Here is a 16374-nt window from a genome sequence, read left to right on the forward strand (position 1 = left end):
TGTAAATGCAAGATTAACTACAGTAAAGTGTATAAAGTAAATAAGATGCCTCCACTTATAATACAAAGCAATCTGTGAAGAGTGGTACAAAGGACTTGGAGAAATTCAGAGGAGGATGAAATCAGCTTCTACTGGGGAGATCTAAGAAGGCTTCATGGAAGAAGTGGTATTTATGTTAAACCTTAAAGGATGTTGTCCCAGCTCTGTCCCGCTGATCTTAGGACATCACAGGTTTTCATGGGGGAAGGCATAAGGTCTAACTTGATACATCAAGGGTCATGATGAGGGGGAGAAGGTTGTTGTTGTGTTTGTCCTTCATTTTCAAAGAGGACCATGGTATCAAGGAGGTGATGGCATGACTTGCAGTTGACTTTGATTTGAGTGAGGGAGGGCTGTGCAAGGTCACCAGCCTCACTTTCTCCTCCAGAGCCCTCTGGATCCAGTGAGACTGATATTCATCAGAATGACTTGGAGATGGCCCAGGATGCATTGGGAGACCTTGCCCCTTTTAGGGTAAGGTGTTTTCAGGTACTCACTTAGAGTGAGGCGATGTTCATTAAATATACCTATGGATATCCCCTAAACAAAGATACAACCAGGATACATATCAGCTCAGAAAGCAGAGAGGCCTGGACAAGCCTTGAGTAAGATGTTTTATAGACTGGTAAGAGAAGGAAGGGGATTGATGAGCCTATGAACCAATTCATATCAGTCTCATAATTCCTCCTGGTTTAATGCAGGAACATTTGGGCCCCATCCTACAGACCTAGGCAGCTCAGCAAAGCAAGGGCTTGAGTCTCTCTTAGATGGGTCTGGTTTCCCACTTCTGATGGCACTGGTAAGGAACCACAAGTTAACATGTTTGTATCAGTCAGGATCATGTTTCTAGCTTTTCAAGATCCAAGCATAAAAGATTCCAAAAAATGGAGGGGGTGGAGAGAGCATGTCCAAGGCAGAGAGAGCCTGTCACAAGCCAGGCTAGCCCCAGAGATTTTCTGAACTATTACAAATGCAAAGTACATGAAGGAAATGACTAGGTCTTATTTACATTTGTAGGTTCCTCAGTGCATAGCACTTTGTTCTGAATATCAATTTGTTGAAAAGAATTGATTGGGTAGGATTTCATTAGGATGAGATTAGGAGTTAGCAGTGGGGAGGATATTCCAGGTACAGGGACCTTTATAAATGGTAGTCTTAATCAACAGACATTTGTGGGGAGGTAAAGGCTAGTGATTTCATCTATGTAGGGAACCTCTGGTAGGTAAACTCCCTCCACCTATGGAATTCATCTGTCTTAGAGCAGGGTTTCTCACCCTTTCTTGTGCTGTTGATTCATCTGGCAGCCTGGTGAAGCCTGTGGACTCCTCACAATAATAGCTCTACATGCACAAAATACATGGGATTACAAAAGAAGTCAATTACATTGAAAGACAGTTATACCAGGCATGATGATACACACCTGCAAACTCCAAAGAGCCTAAACAAGAGTTCTCGGAGCAGTAGACTAAGACTATCAGGTGTCCCCACTAAGTTTGGCCTTAAGATGGCCATCTATCTGGCATGGTGAGGTGGGAACCAGGTTTCCTACAGAGTGGTAAATCAGCCCAGCCTGAATCAGAGCAGATCAAAGCTACCCTGTCCATCAGAGTGGTACCAGGCCTGTGAGGAGATAGAAGACTCCATTGTTTGCTTGTTTTTTAAAGAGAGTTATGCAAAAAAAAATAAATAAATAATTAAATGGGGTTATGGACTGCAGATTAGGAACTCTTGCTAGAAAGCTTGCCTTGGGCATTGAAAGGTTGAGACTTGGCCATAGTCACACAGCTAGAATGTGCCAGAGCCAGGACTTAAGCTCTGGTCTTCCTGACTCCAAGGCTAGCCCACTGTCTCTTCCCCCCACCCCCATCCCCTTCACTGTAGTGATCAGTAATATGATTCTTTGAGAAGCCTGGGCCCTCTGGGAGGCTGCAAAGAGCTCTGGGGTAGCTTTGAAGCATTCCAATCCAGTCTGACACTACCCTGTAACTTTGGGCAACTCAGTTAACCTCCTTTTGGTCTCAGGTTCTTCATCTCTTAAGAAAGAGGGCCTTCTGAGGTTCCTTCCAGCTTTAGACCTGTGATCCACATGATCTAAATAAAAAAGCCATTCTAAGAAAAATTATTCCAAGTTCAGATGACCCCAAGAAAGCCTGAGTTCTCAATTCGATTTGGAATGGAACAGCAGTAATAGCTCAGGTTTGCGCAGTGCTTTAAGATATACAGATCATTTTCCTCCCTGGGTAAGGTAGAGAAGTCAGGCTTCTTTTATCATGCCCTTCTCATCCAGATCTGAGTTCACTGCATCCAAAGCACATAAGCTACAACCAACCCCCTATAATAGGCTTGGCAATAGGATAGAGAATTTTAAAAATAGTAATTTTCAGTAGACTACTTGGAATTCAAAAGATGAAGTGATTGAGCTTTCCCTGAGGGTCAGAAGCAGTTCTATGCTGAATTTCCACTCACCCATCCTCCTGACATTTTCAACCCCTTACCCTGCCTGAGTCTGGCCTCCAGATACTTCTAACCTCCTGCTTTGTCTGAGCCTGTCCTCCAAACACTTTCACGGGCCAACCAAAGAAGGTGTTTATAAGCAACCTGCTGCAAGGCCCAGCTCTGACATATTTCAGTCACTGAGCAAACAGACAATCACAGACTCTCCCTCCAGCCGGGTCTGATGAAAACAGGGTTTTCTGTGTCATGGCTCTTGGAAAAAGCCTAACCTATCATAGATCTTGCTCAGTACAAGTTTAGAACAAAGGGCATTAAAACTCCACTCCCCAAATAAATACAGAGCTTATTTATATGTCTAATGGTTAACACAGGAGGCAAATGCCACAGGTCACATGGGTTAATACAGAAAGAAAACAAATGTAATCACGCCATTAATCATTGACTTGAAATCTTAACCCTGAGATGGGAACAATCCTCAGCCTGGCTCTAGAAGGGAGTAATAAAAAGAGAGTGGCCCCAGATTTAGCTCCCCAATAGCTTTTAATCAGAGAAGATGGCAGGGGCTATAGATTAAGCGTAGGCAATTAAACTCCATTGACTAAATGAAGCCAGTGACCCAATTTATTTCCGTAAAACCTCATATTCAATATGGCCATAAATTGCAATTGAATAGAGGGAAAACAGCCGAGATATAACAACTACCTAGAAAGTTCACCGAGGTTCACGTTTAACCCAACAGGCCAAGACAGGGAGGCTGGGAGTTGCTAAAGACTCATATTACCTTTCCCTCCATTTGGACCTCAGGATTTCATTCTCCTGAGGATGTGGCTGGCTGCAGGAATATCCCTGCAAGATTGATTTATGAGTTCCATTAGTCACTTACAACTCAACTGGATGAGTACAAGTGAGATGAGGTATTTGCTTCAAGTCTTGCATGGGTCCTGAGCTCTCTGTTGACCATGTAACCCTCTAGGGTTTTTTACTGCTTGAAAAATGAAACCTAGAGAGAGCTTACCAAAAGCACCTCCATGTGAGGCATTTCTCAAAACCACAAACCACCTTCTTCCCAACACAGTTAAGAGCTGGGGAGTAAGGTTGTTAAGAAGTAGGGCTATAGCTTGCACTGAGTAGGCTCTGTGGGAATGTGTGTGTGTGTATACATATATATGTTTATGTATGTAGAATTTCAAAATTACAGTGGGAACAGTCTTAATTGATTATGTAAGTTATCTCCAAATCTTCATAAGGTATTCACAGTTTTTTCTCCAAGAAGCTTTCTATAATTCTCCCCAGTAAGAAGTGTACAGATCTTTCACCAGGTAGTATGGCCTAAAGCATTGATGTCAGTCTCAAATAGAAATGAAGACCACTAATCCATATATAAGGACAGCAATGGAGCACATATTGACTTAATTTTAAAATTTAATATTATCTATGTTTTATTGTATTTTTATTTATTTTGTTAAATATTTCTCCATTATATTTTAATCTGATTCAGCAATACTCAGGAGTGTTGAGGATTACATGGGGTCCATAAGCCATGTATTTGACAGCTCTGGTCTAAAGTTTAGAGTGCTAGACCTGCCATCAGGAAGACGTGGATTCAGATCCTTGCCCAGACACTTCCTATATGTGTGATCCTGGAAAGTCTTGTCAAATGAGGCTGCATGTGATGACCTCTAAGGCTCTAATTGTCCAACTCCTCACTGAATGATTCACAACATTTTTTACAGAACCCCTCCCATTCACTTATCTGCCTTATGTAATATGTGTCCCTGTCGTATGAGTCCTGGTAGACTGTAAACTTCTTGAGGGCAAGAAGTGTTCTTATTCTACATCTCTCTTGGGATGTCTACCTTCCTCTGAGGCCATCAGGCTAACCTTAATTTTATATATGAAGACACCAAGGCTCAAAGAGGTTGTGAGTTATCACAAGGTCACACATGTAGTAAGCACCAGGTAGGATTTGAACCCAGACCCTCTGACTCTGTAGCCAGTGCTCTTTACACTGTACAATGCCACCCATCATCATTATGTACCTTTGTTTCTCCAGCTCTTAGCCTAGGACCTGACACTTAGTAGGTACTTAATAAATGCTTATTACATTTAACTTTGAATTATAAGCTTTTTGAGGGCAAGATTTGTGTCTTGTTGATGTTTGTATACTCCACTCTTCACACCATACCCCTCTAAATCTAACATAGGTCTTTCATATAGTATGAGATCAACATGGGGGACTAAAGTCCACATTACCTTGATTTTTCTTTCTAGGTCCCTAAGGAACTTGTTTCAATACTATCAATTATCTGTGATTTCATCAGGGTAGGTACTTCCTTCACCGATGCAAATAGGAAGCCATAGCATATAATCTGCTAGTGTTCCTGTGGCCAAAGCAATGTATCACCTCGTGGTCAACTTTTTGGTGATAAACCTCTGCACACTTAGCTAGGCTGGCCCATGGACAGCAAGCATAGAGTCTATTACTGGGCATTAGGACTTCAAAGCCTTTTTGGCTTGGCTTAACATGCCAGAGCCTGAGCTCCACCAGCACAACCCTTAATAGCCCAGGCTCACCTTCATGCCAGGATGAGGCATGAGAAGCCAGGAGTGGAGATGGTTGAGCAGGGGCAGCCTCACATGGCCTCATGAAACTCCAGGAAGTCTCTTTCTTCACTCTAGCTTCACCTCGCCCTGCCCTTTAGCTTGGTTTGTTTGTTTTTGTAATCTAAATCATCAGCAAATATATTTTATAAGGTTATTTCTCCTATCAATGCCCAAGGCTGGACCTAGGAAAAACTTTTAAGCCACTCTGGATTTATCCAGCCAAACTCCTTGGCATAGAAGAGACAAACCCCTCTAAAAAGAACAAAGTTTTAATAACAGAGATCACAATAAACCATATATGTGCATGTATAACATAGAGAAAATGTGAGTAAAGAGTTGGATGCTTCTGACACCACAAAATGGTCATTTTCTCTATTGTGTTTTCTGATTGCCTTTTTACTGATGGGCATCTTATGTGGCTTCATTAGTATATCTTCTTGGGTATTCAGGCTCTCCAAGGGCACAGAACATTTCTTTTATTAATATCTCTGTCTTAGATGGTCAATGTATGGAATAGGCAATCTGTTTGTTTTTCTTAAAAAATGATGATGGACAGGTGAGAAAATCTAGTCATTAGCCAGGGGCAGCAGTGTGGATTTCAGAAGCCTGTTATCTCAGGAATTTCTCCAGATTGGCAAGAGAAAGAAATCCTTAGGGATAGGTGCTGTCTAAAATAGCCTAAAGCTGGAGGTAGAAGTGGTTTGCTGGAAAGTGTGCACAGGAGTGAAATGAGCAGAACCAGGGGGACAATTTAGGTGATGAAATAAAGGAAGACAACTCAGAAAGTTTTCCAAACACTTGCATTCTAGACTTCAGAAGACTTCATGATGAAACGCAGAATGACAAACATTTTCAGAGATGGCTGGTGTGTTCATTTGTTTTGCCCTAATAACAATTATAATAATAGCTAACATTTATATAATGTTACTGGCACTTATCATATGCCAGGCACCGTGCTAAGCCCTTTACAATTATAATTTATTTGGTCCTCAGAACAACCCTGAGAGGTAGACATTATTATCCCCACTTTTCAGATGTTGATTGTTACTCATTTGTTATAAAGGGAGAAGAGAGGAGAATGAGTTAGTAAGGAGCGGTAGAGATGCACAAAAAAGTGATAAGAGATGCACAAAAAGAGAAACAAAGTAGCATCAACAACTTTTTAAAATACACAAAAGAAAGCTAAAGGAAGTTCAGAAGGGGATACAAACAGGGCAATTTTGTTTCTACCTTGTTAAATTTAAAGTATTTTTTTTGGAGGGGGGAAGGCAGGGGAATTGGGGTTAAGTGACTTGTCCAAGGTCACACAGCTAGTAATTGTCAAGTGTCTGACACCAGATTTGAACCAGGTCCTCCTGACTCCAGGGCCGGTGCTCTACTCAGTGTGCCACCTAGCTGCCCCAAAAGTATTAAAAAAAAAAGCTAAAGAAGTTTACAGTATCATATCCGATTCTCTTTTGTGTTCTTTGTAAATTGGAATTTTATGTTTGTTGGTAATTGTTAAATTCTTAAGAAAAAAAATTGTTTTAAGTGTTTGATCAGAAAACTTGGCTTGTTTCTAACTGAGTGGACTTGGGCAAGTCCCATCAAATCTCTGGGTCTCAATCTGTCAAACAAAGATAATAGAATGACAAGATTCAGGGGCTGGAGAGGCCTTCCAGGTCACATAAAGATGAAGAAATGGAGGCTAAGAAGAGGGAAACCACTTGCCCAAGGTCACACAGGCTGTGAGTGGCAAAGCTTCTCTGATTTCATCTCCATAGACCATGGTTATCTTATTAATACCTGCCCCCACCTACCTCACAGAGTTGTTTACGAGAAGAGAGACTAGCAATGTGACATAGTTGGAAAGAGAAGTCCTGGGTCTAAGTCAAGGATCAGGCACTTACTAGCTGTGTGGCCCCATGTAAGTCACATTCGCCTTTCTGACCTGTAGTTTCCTCATTCCTAAAACTGGGATGTTAGACTTCCACTACCCAGTACCAGGATTGTTGTGAGGGAAGGGCTGTGCAAATTTAAACTGCTAAGTATATTTGAGCTGTTATTGTATAGAGGAAAATATCTTGGAAAAGTTCAAAGTCCTTGTGACAGAACCCCAAAGTCACCCACCAATAAAAGTTTCCCCAAGTTGCTCTTAGTTACCATCAAATTTAGAGCTAGAAGGAAACTTTGTAGTTATGACATTAAATCCCTTCATTTTACAAGGAAGAGGAATGAATAGAATGTTGGGTTTGCAATCAAGGAGGCCCAGGTACAAATGCCGCCTCTGACATTTGCTAGTTTTATAACGATGGACAGGAGTCATTTAACATCTCTCTGACTCAGTTTCCTCATATATAAAATGAGATTAACGGTACCTACCTCACAGGACTATTGTGAAATCATTTCTATAAACCCATTGCCAGTTATCATCTAATAATAAATGACAGCACTGGAATTTGAATCCACATCCCATGGCACCAAAACCAGCTCTCTGGCTTCAAGAAGGTTCTCTTGCTTTGGACACAGCCCTGCTTTTCATGCTGTTCCATAACCTCCTCCAGGATAAGACAACAAAACATTACACTCTTCAGACACTGTGCAACAGCAGCTTGTCTATGATGTAAGGAATATCGACTGTGCTTTTGTGCCCTTGGGATGACTTTACTTAGTTGGATCTCTTGACCAATTTGTTTTTCTTTCAACTTTTAAAAAATAGGTTTTTCCATCTATTGTTTCTTACAGTTTCTTAAGGTGATACTGATCAAAATCTTCCACCATTTTTTTTCCTAAGATTTCACAAATATTCAAAATAAGTGTCGTCCTTTGCTGTTATATCTCTCCACTTGGCAAGAAGATCAAGCATTGGCTAGCTAAGGCAGTGTTTAGATGTTTTTACTCTCCCCATTATGGTAATTAATTGGTCTTCTGTATGAAAGTGTTATAAACAACATCAATGTCCTTTCCTCATTCACTTCCCAGTTTTATGGGCTTTTAAAAAATAAGATACTGACATTGTTTTCATTATACACCATATCTTTTTCTTCCTGGTTTTTTTTTTGTTCTAGTTTTGTAGTAATTTTGATTTTCAGCTCTAAAGTGAATGTGGTCTTATTGTGCACAGATAGCTGATTAAGAAAAAACATATCTGAAACAAGTCATTTCCTGTCAAAACATAACTTTTATTTTTTGTTTTTGAGAGGCAGCATGATGTAGTACAGTGGAGTCAAACTCAAATAGCAATGGATCCAGCTAGTGGAAGAATGGGGACATTAATGCACCATTGGCGGAGTTGCGAACTGGTCCGACCATTCTGCAGAACAATTTGGAACTGTGCCCAAAGGGCTATAAAATTGTGCATATCCTTTGACCTAGCAATACCACCAGTAGAGCTGTATCCCAAAGAGGTTTTTGAAAAAGAGAAAAGGACCTATTTGTCCAAAAATATTTACATCAGCTCTTTTTATGGTGGCAAAGAATTGGAAATTGAAGGGATGCCCATCAATTGAGGAATGGCTAACCAAGTTTTGGTATATGATTGTGACAGAATACTATTCTGCTATAAGAAATGATGAGCAGGATGCTTTCAGAAGAACCTGGAAAGACTTGCATGAACCGATGCAAAGTGAAATGAGCAGAACCAGGAGAACACTGTGTGCAATAACAGCAATCTCATAATGATGATCAACTGTGAAAGACATTGCTATTCTGATCAATACAATGGTGCAAGACAATTCCAAAAGACTCACGATGAAAAAAGTATCCACCTCCAGAGAGAGAAGTGATGAACTCTGAGTACAAATTAAGGCATACTTTTTTCATTTTTTTTGTTTCTTGCTTTTTATTGTTTGTTTGGGTTTTTTTGGTAACATGGCTAATATGGAAATATGTTTGCATGAGTTCATATGTATAATTGATAGATTTGCCTTTTCAATGGATGGGGGTGGGGCTGAAGGTAGGGAGGGAACTTGGAACTCAAAGTTTTTTTTTAATGAATTAAAAATAAAAAAAAAGAAATGGGTCAACTGCATATTGACTTAAGACTACCACATATTAACCCTATCTGTTTTATTATATTTTTATTTATTTTGTCAAACATTTCCCAATTACATTTTAATCTGATCTAGGCAATATTTGGGGGTATAGTAGATAGAAAGCTGGTCTCAGAGTCAGGAAGATCTGGGTTTAAGTTCCAATGATGTACTGGCTAGTGACCCCTTATTTATGGGAGTAAACTCATCATTGGGGAATCTCATCATCTTGAAAGATCATTGGATCTTATTATTCAGACTGCATAAGTACCCTCTGCTGCTCCAATTGGATGGTGGAGCTATAAATTCCTATATTTAAGGAGAGAATAGGATGCCTTCCCCCTTATCTGGAGCTCCCTATACCTATGAAATCATAAGTCCAGTTTTAAAAAAAGAAATTCATTTTTTGGTGAAAATGGTGGATTCACCATGCTTAATACCTTCTGATCCTTTCCTCATAGAAGATATTCATCACAGGTTGACATGAGGCCCTTAGCTTTTCTCATTCCTCCCAAATGGGGTCAAGGAGAGTGGACAAGACTGACAAACTCAACAACAACAAATACAATCTCACTACCATGCTGCTAATTAAAAGCTTGATTGAAACCACCTCCCCCTCAGCTTCCTCTCCCCTCTGATTAGAGGGCAATAGACCAGAGTATCCAACTCCTCCCAATGTGTTCTTTTATAGAGGGTCGAAACTAGACTCAGCTCACTCCATTTTGCATCTGCTGCTCTGCCTAATTTCCGCTCTATGGAAAAAGATGCCCTCACCTTGGGTGCCTCCTAGTGTTCCCCATCCCCTTTCCTGCCTCTTCTGGTGTGTTGTCTCCCCCTTTAGTTTGCTAGCTCTGTGGTGACAGGCCCTATCTTCCTTTTAACTAATCTGTATTCCCAGAACTTAGCACAATGCCTGGCACAGGCTTAATAAATGCTATTTGGATTAGATTGGATTGCCCCAGTTGCTCTTGAATAGGCTCAACCCCAGGCCTAAAAAGAACTCTAATGTTTGGAATCCCTAGTTTCTTTCAGTGGGCAGCTAGGTGGTATAGCTCATAGAGTGCCGGGATATATCTTCCTGAGTTCAAATCTGGCCTCAGACGCATCCTAGCTGTATGACCTTGGGCAAGTCACTTAACCCTCCATTTCCTCATCTATAAAATGAGCTGGAGAAGGAAATGGCAAACTACTCCAGTATCTTTGCCAAGAAAACCCCCAAGTGGGACCACAAAGAATTGGACATTACTGAACAATAATAACAGTTTCTTTCAAGACTCAGCTCAAGTGCTGCCTATTACATGAATCTAATCCCTGATCTCCCCAGGGACATCACTGCAAAAATCCTTTGTACTTACTTTATATTAATTTTTGCTTACTTCTCTGTGTACATGCTTCCCACATGGTTATATCTAAGTTCCTTGAAGGCAAAGATTGTGTCTCTCTTTTTGTCATTTTTGCATCATCAGCCCTACTAGAGTACTTTGTACTCAGCAGGTATTTAATAAGTGCTTATTAAATGGAAGAATAACTATGTGTTTCCCTTAGGTTAAACTGTGTTTCTTGAAAAACAGGAAATCGTCTTATGCTTTTACCTTTGGTGGCAAAGAAAGTTGTTTTTTGTCTACTGGGGGAAGGGAGGGTTAGTTAGCCTTTACTTGATCAGAAAACAAGGGAGCATAAAGAGGAAGGCACCTCTGGGACCCCTTGCTGGGAGGGATGCACCTGACGACCCCTTCTGAGAGCTACAAAAGCAACTAAAACTGTCTAATGATACCTGACATCTCATTTCTCAACTGGCAGCCTCATTTTGGGCTTCCTTGACTTCTCCTCTATACTCCCACTCTTCCCATCTCCTTTCCCCCAGACTTTTGCATTTTATATCAGTTGTTTCTAAAGTCCAAAAGTAGCCCCACTGTCTCTTACTGTTTCAAACAGGATCCCACTTTGGGGCTGCCCTCCAAATTTCTGTATATTGTCTGAAAGATGCCTTCACGTCTCAGCTCATTGTCAGAGCAGAGATAAATTTCTGGCTCATCATAAGCTCAATACATGAACAAGTCTTTCCTAGCTGTAACCACTTCTTTGGGAGCAGACAAGTAGCACCATAGATAGAGAACTCAGTTTGGAATCAGGAAGACTCATCTTCCTGAGTTCAAATCGAACCTCAGACACTTACTAACTGTGTGTCCCTGGGCAAGTCATTTAACCCTGTTTGCCTCAGTTTCCTCATCTACATAATGGCAAACCACTGCAGTATCTTTGCCAAGAAAACCCCAAATGAGGATACAAAGAGTTCAACAGGACTGAAACTACACAACCAAAAAACAAAAACAAACCAGCTTCTTTATAAACTCATCACCCAGGCATCTTCCATATCACTCAGTAGAATGAATAGAATAGAACTTGCACCTTGAGGGCAAAAACTATTCATTTTTTTCCCTTTTAAATCCTCAACATGGAGCAGGCTCTGCCTTAACAAGAGGCTACTGAATAAAAATCTAATCAATTAAATTGGAATGAATTGAGTCGCCTCTCTCCTAACAGTCGTCTTCCATTGAGTCCTGCCACTACAGTTTTACAATACCCAAATACATTAACTACATAGTAAAAATAAGAACTCTACTTTCCACAAAAGCGAAGAAGACCATTGACTCCCTCACATTTCTCCCTTCCAAACTAAAAATGAAAGAAAAAAAATTTTTTTTACATTTAAACTTCTCTCAAAGTCATGAAAAAGCAAAAATTGTAGTCTTTTCCATATTTGCAAAATCTGTGAGGTAGAAGGAACCTCTGACATCATCTAATCCAAGTTGGACCCAAGAGAGCTGTCAGAGGACTTGGGTTTGAATTCCAGCTCTGCTACTTGCTAACTATAAAATATTAGGCATTAGAGCTTTAACCTCTCCAAGCCTCAGTTTACTTATCTGTAAAATAAGGGGGAGTGGACTAGATGATCTATGAGACCTCCAGTTCTAAAACTGTAAGTATGAATATGAACAAATCCCTAAGAAATGGTCAGTCATCCAACCTCTTCTGGAAGACTTTCTATCATAGGTAATTCATTACCTCATGATGGAGCCCTCTTGACAATTCTAATTGTTAGGAAGTTTTTCATCACATTCAATAGAAAACTGGTTCTCTGTTACTTCCCCTGAGGAGTTTAAGGTCTTCTCTCTTGGCCCAAGTGGAAAAGCTCTACTTTCCCTTTAATAGCTTCCATGGATTTCCTGAGTTTCCTTTAGGGTTAAAATCTCCTTCAATTTATCCTCATATAACATGGTCTTCAATTCTCTCACCATCCTGATGGCCTTTCTACAGACACCTTCTAATTTGTCAATGGCTTTCTTAAAACATGGTACTTTGAACTGAATACTACATACCATGAGTGACCTCACTATGGCGGAGTACATTACAGACATTATCATTATTCATACAGCCTACAGTAGGAGGATCAATTTAGAACTGGGGAAAAATTTAGAATTCATCGAGTCCAGCTTCCTCATTTTGGGGTAACTGGAACCTAGGAAGGTTAAATGATTTGCCTGATGGCACACAGTAGGAAGTAAGGAATAAACATTTGTTAAGCACCTACTATGTGCCAGGCACTGTGCTAAGCATTTTACAAATATCTCATTCGATCTTCACAATGACCCTGGAAGGTAGGTACTATTATTATCCCCATCTTACAGTTAAGGAAACTGAGGCAAACAGAAGTTAAGTGACTTGCCCAGGGTCACACAGCTCTTAAGTGTCTGGGCATTGATTTGAATTCAGGTCTTCCTGGCTTCGGGCCCATCACTCTATCATCTATGCCACTTAGCTGCTATATCATGTTGCTTCCAACCATACATTTGATTCAGCTTGAGCTTTTAGTACTCTAAAACCTCCATATCTTTTTTACATCAATCGATAAACATTTATTAAGCATCTACTATTTGTCAGGCACTGTACTAAGCACTGGATCGTAACAGCAAACATACCACATAATCTCCCATTCTATATTTGGGTGGTTGGATTTTTGAACCCAATTATGGGATTTTACATTTATCTTCATGAAATTTTATTTTTACTGGGTTTGGCCCAAGATTCTAGGCTGTGAAACTTTTTAGATTCTGAATCTATCATTCAACATGACAACTATCCTTCCCAGTTTCTTAAATCTTAAAATCTTAAGATTTGGCTAAAAATTCCTCTGCTATCTATTCTTTCACCCAATTCAGTAATAAAAATGTTGAATAATATAAATCCAAAGGCAGATCCCTGTAGGAAGTTGGAGACCTACCTACAGACTGATTTTTTATTTATCAATTCATTAATTTATCAATCAACTTATTAATTTATCAATTTTTATCAAGCAATTTATCAATAACACAACTCTTTGGGTTAGACCATTCAACCAGTTCTATCTCATATCTTTTCATCTTTTACATGAGATACTTTATCAGATGCATTGCTGAAAGTATCTTGGCAGGTTCTACCAGTATGGAAAGGTTCAGGAAATCCAGGTCTATGTCATTCCCCTGCTCCCCCAATTTAGTAACCCTATCAGAAAAGGAAATGAGTTCTGTCTGACATGACTAGTTCCTAATGAACACTCACTGGCTCCCCTTCCCTTTCTAAACACCCCAAAATCATTCCTTTAATAATAATATGTCCTGATATTTTGGCAGGAATAGAAGTCAGATTCACTGGAACATAATTTGAAAAATCCACCTCATACTCCTTTTTGAAAATTGTAAAATTTGTCCATCTCCAATTTTTTTTTTTAAAAATGCAGCCTCTAGCCTTTAAATCAAAGTTTAGAGTTTCCCATTTTCTGCCAGCTCTAGTTCATTCACATATCTAGGATGAGCAATCCTTTCTACAAAGCTTGATTGAGTGCTTCTCTTCAAACACTCGACCATATCTCCCATCCTCTACACTCATGACAGGTGACTTAACTTCATGCTTTGCTGAGAAGATGGATTCATCTGACATGAGTTCCCAAAACTCCTTTCTTCCATTTGTCAACACTTCTCCAAGACTATCTAGTCCAACACATACATGAAAGGAATTTCCACTGTAACACACCCGACAAGTTTTTGTTCAACTTCTGCTTAAAGACCTCCAAGTAGGAGGAACTTACCACTCCTTGAAATAGCCCATTCCATTTAAGGACAGTTAGAAATGCTAAGAAGTTTTCCTGACAATGGCTTTTTTGTAACTTCCTCCCATTGAACCTGACTCTACCCTGCAGGGCCAAACAAAATAAATATAATTCCTCATCCACATGACAGTCTTTCAAAAACTCAAACACAATTATCATGTTCCCCTTGAAACTTTTCTTCTCCATACTAAACATGCCCAGTTCTTTGAATTGATCCTCACATGACATGGACTCAAGGCCCTTCACTATCCTAATTCTTCTCTAGATGATCCTCCATTTATCAGAGTTCTTTTTATACTGTAACACCCACATATCCCGCACATGAGCACTATATTTCAGATATGGGGCAGTGGGACTATAAACTCCTTAATCCTGGAAGCTGTGCATCTGTTAGGCAGTCCAAGTTTACATTACCTCTTTTGGCTGCTACATCATATTAACTAATTCTCATTGAGTTTCAGTGCACTGAAACCCTTAGCTCTTTTTTAGAACAACTACTGTCTATCCATGCCTCCCCCATCTTGTTCTTTTAAAGCTGATTTTTTTGTACCCAAGCATAAGATTGGATTGTGTCTTCATAGATTCTAACCTGTCAAGATCCTTTTAGGTCATGACTCCATCATCTACTGTGGTAGTTATGCCTCTCTGCTTCGCAAATCTGAAGGGCACACCACTTTACCCAAATCATTGAAAAAATGTTAAACATCCCCAGATTTCTGGAGACTTCTAGCCATGTTAACATCAAACCATTAACAACTGCTTTTTGATTCTAAGGCATCTAAGGCATTCAACCTATTCATCTAATTGTTGTAGAGTTGTTTCGGTCATGCACAACTCTTCATAATCCTATTTGTGTTTTCTTGGCAGAGATACTAGAGTGGTTTGACATTTCCTTTTCCAGCTCACTGTATAAATGAGGAAACTGAGGCAAACAGAGTGAAGAGATTTGCCCAGGGTCACACAGCTAACAAGTGTCCGAGGCTAGATTTGAGCTCAGGAAGATAAGTCTATCCACTGAGCCATCTAGCTGCCCCTGAATCTATCTGATTAGATTATCATCTAATCCATACCTCTCCAACTTCTCCACAAGAACAGTGTGAGATACTTGTCATAAGCTTTGCTAAAATATAGATGAACTATATTCATAACATTCCCACTATCTCCTAATTTAATTTGTTGTTGTTGTTCATACTTCTCTCTCAAAGAGGACCAATGATGTCAGGAGGGTGATGTTAACTTGCAAGTGAACTGGACTTAAGTGAGGAAGAGCTACACAAAGTCACCAGCCCCACTTTCTCCTCCAGAGTCATCAGAGTTCAGTGGCAAGACACAGGCCAGGACTACTGAGATGACCCCAGATGCAGTGGGAGACCTTGGCCTTTTTAAGTCTTGGTCTTTCCCAGGTCTCAGTTTAGTAGCCCTTTCAACAAAGGCAATGAGGCTACTTTGGCATGATCTGTTTTGAAGAAGCTACACAGGCCCTTTATAATCATGATTGTTCTTTCTACGGGTTCATTCTAGAATTTTCCCCAGAATCAAAGTCAAGCTCACTGATCTTTGTTTGTAAGCTAAGTTCTTTTACTTGGGACATTTGCCCTTCTTCAATTATGTGCTATCTCCCCCACATCCAACGATCTTATCAATATCACTGGCAGTGCCTTAGCAATAGCATCTGGCTGTTCTTCCAGGACTCAAGGAGGTAGTTCAGCTGGGCCAGGTGACCTGAATTCTTCAAGAGCAGCCTGGTACTCCCTTAATATTTCCTTATTTATCTTGGTCATCAATTCCCAGGTTCTCCTTTTGGTTCTCTCATTTCCAGTGAAGCTCTCGATGCCCTAAGCAACTCTCTAACAGAGAAGGTGTCTACGTACATCTGTAAAGGTAATTTTCCCACCTAGGAGTCCCTCATATCAATGAAACCACAGGTTCCATCTCTACCTATCCATCTGCAGTGCAAATATTCTTCTGCTAGACAGGGAAAACAGAAGAAAAATAACACTGAGAAACAAAGTATGGCAAATAGAGTACTGGACTAGGAAGCCAAGTTTGCCTCAGAGATTTACTCACTATTTGACCCTGGGCAAGTTGGTTAACTCCTCCACCTACTTTCTCACCAGAAGA

This window comes from Trichosurus vulpecula, chromosome 6 (genome assembly GCF_011100635.1).
Source record: "Trichosurus vulpecula isolate mTriVul1 chromosome 6, mTriVul1.pri, whole genome shotgun sequence".
In the NCBI taxonomy this organism is placed as follows: Eukaryota; Metazoa; Chordata; class Mammalia; order Diprotodontia; family Phalangeridae; genus Trichosurus; species Trichosurus vulpecula.